Here is a 7,210-nt window from a genome sequence, read left to right on the forward strand (position 1 = left end):
TAATACATTTTTTCCTCACCAAACTACACACAATACCCGGCAATGACAGATCAAAAACAGGTATATATATTTTTAAATACAACAGAAATACCTTATTTACATCAGTATTCAGATCCTTTACTATGAGACTCGAAATTGAGCTCAGATGCATCCTGTTTCCATCGATCATTCTTGAGATGTTTCTACAACTTGATTGGAGTCCACCTGTGGTAAATTTAATTGATTGGACGTGATTTGGAAAGGCACACAGCTGTCTATATAAGGTCCCACAGTTGACAGCGCATGTCAGAGCAAAAACCAAGCCATGAGGTTGAAGGAATTGTCTGAAGGAACTTTCTGCAGCATTGAAGGTCCCCAAGATCACAGTGGCCTCCATCATTCTTAAATGGAATACGTCTGAAATCGCCAAGACTCTTCCTAGAGCTGGCCGCCCGGCCAAACGGAGCAATCGGGGGAGAAGGTCCTTGGTCAGGAGGTGACCAAGAACCCAATTGGTCACTCTGGCAGAGCTTCAGAATTCCTCTGTGGAGATGGGAGACATTTCCAGACGCACAACCATCTCTGGTTCACCTAACAGGCCTTTATGGTATAGTGTCCAGACGGAAGCCACTCCTCAGTAAAAGCCCACTTGGAGTTTGCCAAAAGGCACTCAGACCGTCTTATGAAACCAAGATTCTTTGGCCTGAATGCCAAGCATCACGTCTGGAGGACACTTGGCACCATCCCTATGGTGAAGCATGGTGGTGGCAGCATCACGCTGTGGGGGTGTTTGTCATTGGCAGCGACTTGGAGATTAGTCAGGATCGAGGGAAAGATGAACGGAGCAAAGTACAGAGAGATCCTTGATGAAAACCTGCTCCAGAGCGCTCAGGACCTCAGACTGGGGTGAAGGTTTACTTTCCAACAGGACAGCAACCCTCAGCACACAGCCAACACAATGCAAGAATGGCTTCTGGACAAGTCTCTTAAATGCCCAGCCAGAAGCTGGACTTGAACCTGATCGAACATCTCTGGAGAGACCTGAAAATAGCTGTGCAGCGACGCTCCCAATCCAACCTGGCAGAGTTTGAGAGGATCTGAAGAGAAGAATGGGAGAATCTCAGGTGAATACAGGTGTGCCAAGCTTGTAGCATCATACCCAAGAAGACTCAAGGCTGTAATCACTGCCAGGTGCTTCAACAAAGTGCTGAGTAAAGGGTCTGAATACTTATGTAAATGTGATATTTCATTATTTAATTTAATTATACATTTGCAAACATTTCTAAAAACCTGTTTTTACTTTGTCATAATCTGGTATTGTGTGTAGATTGGTCAAGGCAAAAAATCTATTTGATCAATTTCAGAATAAGTCTGTAACGTAACAAAATGTGGAAAAGGTGAAGGGGTCTGAGTACTTTCTGAACGGACAGTAATACCTACAACAGGGTTGGCTATTGATTGGATTCAAAACCTAGGTTTAATGGAATAAAGGGTGAACTGTGTCCTAGCTGCTGCTTTCATGGTGTGATGATTCTAACCTGGATTACGTCCAGACAGGTGAGTGTGACTGTCACCTGGTCCTAATACAGTGGATTATTTCTGATGGACCTGGGTGGCTTTCCTTAACTAAATGCCCTGGGTGGCTTTCCTTAACTAAATGCCCTGGGTGGCTTTCCTTAACTAAATGCCCTGGGTGGCTTTCCTTAACTAAATGCCCTGGGTGGCTTTCCTTAACTAAATGCCCTGGGTGGCTTTCCTTAACTAAATGCCCTGGGTGGCTTTCCTTAACTAAATGCCCTGGATGGCTTTCCTTCACTAAATGCCCTGGATGGCTTTCCTTCACTAAATGCCCTGGATGGCTTTTCTTAACTAAATGCCCTGGGTGGCTTTCCTTAACTAAATGCCCTGGGTGGCTTTCCTTAACTAAATGCGGGAGGGAGGTCTCACTTGACCTACAGACAACCTTACTCTCCAGCAGGAGGGGTGGGGAAGGGGAGGGGGGAGGAGGCTGAGACAAGAGCAGGTTCAACAGGGACAGGGTGGGATGAGGAGAGGAAGAAAGAAGGCCACGGCCATAAGGAAGAGCAGGTTATGGGGTGAGAATCAGGAGGAAGAAGGGGTGAGGAAATGCAGCGAGTGAGAGAAGAAGGGGAAGGATGAAGGTAGGGATAAACAGAAGGCTGACTAAGAGGTATCATTGAGCTCTGGTGTCTCCCTCCTTTCTCTCTCTCTCTCTCTCTCTCTCTCTCTCTCTCTCTCTCTCTCTCTCTCTCTATCTCCTTCCCACCCTCCCTCCTTCCCTCTCTCTCTCTCTCTCCTTCCCTCTCTCTCGCTCCTTCTCTCTCTCCCTCCCTCCCTCTCTCTCTCTCTCTCTCTCTCTCTCTCTCTCTCTCGCTCTCTCTCTCACCCTCTCTCTCTCACCCTCCCTCCCTCCCTCCCTCCCTCCCTGTAGGAATGTATGTTGAAGTCCCAGAGCTAACGTTATAAACATCATCATCGCTCCACCCACCTACTGTGACACCAGTCTGCTACACAGTCTAGAGGTCGCTAAGGTAACGCTTAGGCTAATTAGCTAGTTAGCCTCTGAATGAACAGAAATGAATGAATGCAGCTAGGTCACATGGATACATGCAGAGAGAGACAGGGCATGAGTTTACCCTAACCTCCTACTGTGAGAGACGTGGTGGAGCAGTCTGCTACACAGTCTGGAGGTCGCTAGTCTAACATTAGTTTAATCACAAGCTTATTAGCTGACTAGCCTCTGAATACAGATAGTTGCTATTACAGAGAGAGACAGGGCATGTGTCTGCTAGCTATACATGGTCAAACAGCCTGCGTCTAGCCCCAACTAGTCTAACACACGGGTTGATTAGCCAGAATATATAAATAGATCTGACTCGTCTGAATTGGCAGGGTTAAAAGGAATGAAATAAATCACGTGATTTAGTCCATATTTTCGACAATATTTTGCCAAAATACAAACGAGACAGAGAACCGAGAAGTAGACTACAGGCAGACAGTTACATTTGAATTTTAAGTGCCCTGATTCCACAGTTATGAGTAGACCCCCCCCTCCCAACTCTTTGATGTGTGTTTGTTGATGCTCTGGGGAAGAGTTCCATTGTAGGAGTAATTACACAGACATGGAATTACGACTGCACTTCAAACCGCTAATCCTAAACCCAAATTATGCAAAATACTACCCTGACTGAAGGGAATGGCAGGGAAAGCAAAGCAACTGTCATTTCCCCCACCCCCACCCCTTAATGTTTTTCGGGGAGACGTTGCCATGGTTTCCTTTGAAATCTTCCAAATTTGTCTTGATATGAGAGGGGAAAAGAGAGGGGCAGCAGAGAGGGACAGAAATGGAGAGAGGGTGGAAAAGAGAGGGGCAGCAGAGAGGGACAGAAATGGAGAGAGGGTAGAAAAGAGAGGGGCAGCAGAGAGGGACAGAAATGGAGAGAGGGTGGAAAAGAGAGGGGCAGCAGAGAGGGACAGAAATGGAGAGAGGGTGGAAAAGAGAGGGGCAGCAGAGAGGGACAGAAATGGAGAGAGGGTGGAAAAGAGAGGGGCAGCAGAAAGGGACAGAAATGGAGAGAGGGTGGAAAAGAGAGGGGCAGCAGAGAGGGGTGGAAAAGAGAGGGTCAGCAGAGACGGTCAGCAGAGAGGGTCAGCAGAGAGGGTCAGCAGAGAGGGTGGAAAAGAGAGGGGCAGCCGAGAGGGTGGAAAAGAGAGGGGCAGCAGAGAGGGTCAGCAGAGAGGGTGGAAAAGAGAGGGGCAGCAGAGAGGGTGGAAAAGAGAGGGGCAGCAGAGAGGGTCAGCAGAGAGGGTGGAAAGAGAGGGGCAGCAGAGAGGGTGGAAAAGAGAGGGGCAGCAAAGAGGGGCAGCAGAGAGGGGCAGCAGAGAGGGTCAGCAGAGAGGGTGGAAAAGAGAGGGGCAGCAGAGAGGGTGGAAAAGAGAGGGGCAGCAGAGAGGGTCAGCAGAGAGGGTGGAAAAGAGAGGGGCAGCAGAGAGGGTGGAAAAGAGAGGGGCAGCAAAGAGGGGCAGCAGAGAGGGGCAGCAGAGAGGGTCAGCAGAGAGGGTGGAAAAGAGAGGGGCAGCAGAGAAGGGCAGCAGAGAGGGTGGAAAAGAGAGGGGCAGCAGAGAGGGTCAGCAGAGAGGGTGGAAAAGAGAGGGGCAGCAAAGAGGGTCAGCAGAGAGGGTCAGCAGAGAGGGTGGAAAAGAGAGGGGCAGCAGAGAGGGTCAGCAGAGAGGGTGGAAAAGAGAGGGTCAGCAGAGAGGGTCAGCAGAGAGGGTCAGCAGAGAGGGTCAGCAGAGAGGATGGAAAAGAGAGAATGAGTGACATCCAGTATGACAAAACGAATGAACGAATGAACCAATGACAGACCGCCCTCTGGCATGGCACAGTGCTATAAGAGCACACTACTGGCAAGAGAGAGGGTATTGGCCCAGGGTGGAAACTAGACATTGAGGAAATTGAAACAACCTCTGTCAACACGTACAAGTCTGGGACAGTAATGGTGCAGGGCCTCCTCGTACAGTTCCTGCAGGAAAAGCTCTCTCTCTCTGTGACGACTCCCCCATCCTGAGTGAGTCTGATCACACCTCTACAAACTGTCCGGCAGACCAGCAGCCCAGAGAGGAGAGTCAGCCCCCCAGCACTAAACAGACCCAGGTCACACAACTGCACTGCTCCTCCATTGTTGAGAGAGACACATTCACAGAGCTGGAGAGAGACATGGTGGAGCTCAGACAGCTAGTCCATACACTCCACTCAGCACACACCCACAAAATAGACCGGCACAATAACACCCCTCCAACAAGACCCAGATGGCTGAAGGTGGAGATAGACAGCTTTCTGAGAGAGCTGGTTACACACCGGACTGAGATGAGACAACTTAAGGAGAGAGAAAAACACAGCACAGCTAACAACACTGGAGGAGGAGGGAGGGGACACATGGAACAGCTAACAGCAGTGAAGGAGGAGGGAGAGGAACACATGGAACAGCTAACAGCAGTGAAGGAGGAGGGAGGGGAACACATGGAACAGCTAACAGCAGTGAAGGAGGAGGGAGGGGAACACATGGAACAGCTAACAGCAGTGAAGGAGGAGGGAGGGGAACACATGGAACAGCTAACAGCAGTGAAGGAGGAGGGAGGGGACACATGGAACAGCTAACAGCAGTGAAGGAGGAGGGAGGGGAACACATGGAACAGCTAACAGCAGTGAAGGAGGAGGGAGGGGAACACATGGAACAGCTAACAGCAGTGAAGGAGGAGGGAGGGGAACACATGGAACAGCTAACAGCAGTGAAGGAGGAGGGAGGGGACACATGGAACAGCTAACAGCAGTGGAGGAGGGAGAGGGACACATGGAACAGCTAACAGCAGTGAAGGAGGAGGGAGAGGAACACATGGAACAGCTAACAGCACTGGAGGAGGAGGGAGAGGAACACATGGAACAGCTAACAGCAGTGGAGGAGGGAGAGGAACACATGGAACAGCTAACAGCAGTGGAGGAGGAGGTGAGAAAGCTGAGGTGTGACAGAGAGCAGGACACTCCCCCAGAGAAGCCAGCAGAACAGCCCACCTCAGACCCGGACGACAACCTCAACACCACAATGGGACAGACAACACAGGACCCACGAACTCAACAGACCCCACCCCCTCCTAACAGACCCCACCCCCGCCAAACAGACCCCACCCCCTCCTAACAGACACCACCCCTTCCCAACAGACCCCAGCCCTTCCCAACAGACCCCACCCCTTCCCAACAGACCCCACCCCTTCCCAACAGACCCCACCCCCTCCTAACAGCCCTCCTGACAACCACCCCACTTCCACTGAGGACACACAAAAGCCAGAGATTGTGCTCTTCAATGACTCAAATGGGAAATACATTCAAGAGAATAAACATTTTCCCAAACACAAAGTGGCCAAACTCTGGTGCCCAAACACTAGGCATGCCCTGGAGCTGTTGTCAGAGGACAGACTAGGGTCCCCCATCCACATCATAATTCACACTGGCACAAACGACCTGAGAGCACAGCAGGAAAGGGTGGCCACAGTACTGAAGGGAGTGTTTGAAAAAGCTTCTTCCTCTTTCCCCAACGCACAAGTGGTTATCTCCACCCTGGTACCAGGAAAAAACTTTCACCCTGCCACCACACAGCAGAATGAACACATTTTCCAGGACTGTGCCTCAAAACCTAATGTCTACCTGGCCCACCACTCCACCCTGGACTTGAACAGCCTTTTACGACCAGGTCCATCTCTACAAGGCAGCAATCCCAACTCTTGCCTGGACCCTGAAGGACGTCACCCTCAACTGCAGCCCCAGCACCTCACACAGGAGCAACAGAGCAACGGACACCCAGCCCAGACCTGCGAGACCCCTTCCCGAAGGACATGCACCGACATAATCAAATCAAATCAAAATGTATATACAACAGATATAGACCTTACAGTGAAACACTTACTTACAAAGCCCTTAACCAACAATGCAGCTCAAGAAATAAAATACTGACTAAATAAACTAAAGTAAAATAAAAACAACAAAATAACATTAGCGAGACTAAATACCGAGTCAGTGTGCAGGGTAGTCATGGTAACATGTAGGTAGGGTGAAGTGACTAAATACCGAGTCAGTGTGCAGGGTAGTCATGGTAACATGTAGGTAGGGGTGAAGTGACTAAATACCGAGTCAGTGTGCAGGGTAGTCATGGTAACATGTAGGTAGGGGTGAAGTGACTAAATACCGAGTCAGTGTGCAGGGTAGTCATGGTAACATGTAGGTAGGGTGAAGTGACTAAATACCGAGTCAGTGTGCAGGGTAGTCATGGTAACATGTAGGTAGGGTGAAGTGACTAAATACCGAGTCAGTGTGCAGGGTAGTCATGGTAACATGTAGGTAGGGGTGAAGTGGCTATATACAGAGTCAGTGTGCAGGGTAGTCATGGTAACATGTAGGTAGGGTGAAGTGACTATATACAGAGTCAGTGTGCAGGGTAGTCATGGTAACATGTAGGTAGGGTGAAGTGACTATATACCGAGTCAGTGTGCAGGGTAGTCATGGTAACATGTAAGTAGGGGTGAAGTGGCTATATACCGAGTCAGTGTGCAGGGTAGTCATGGTAACATGTAGGTAGGATGAAGTGACTATATACCGAGTCAGTGTGCAGGGTAGTCGAGGTAACATGTAGGTGGGGTGAAGTGGCTATATACCGAGTCA

The sequence above is a fragment of the Oncorhynchus kisutch genome, linkage group LG16 (genome assembly GCF_002021735.2).
Source record: "Oncorhynchus kisutch isolate 150728-3 linkage group LG16, Okis_V2, whole genome shotgun sequence".
NCBI lineage: Eukaryota > Metazoa > Chordata > Actinopteri > Salmoniformes > Salmonidae > Oncorhynchus > Oncorhynchus kisutch.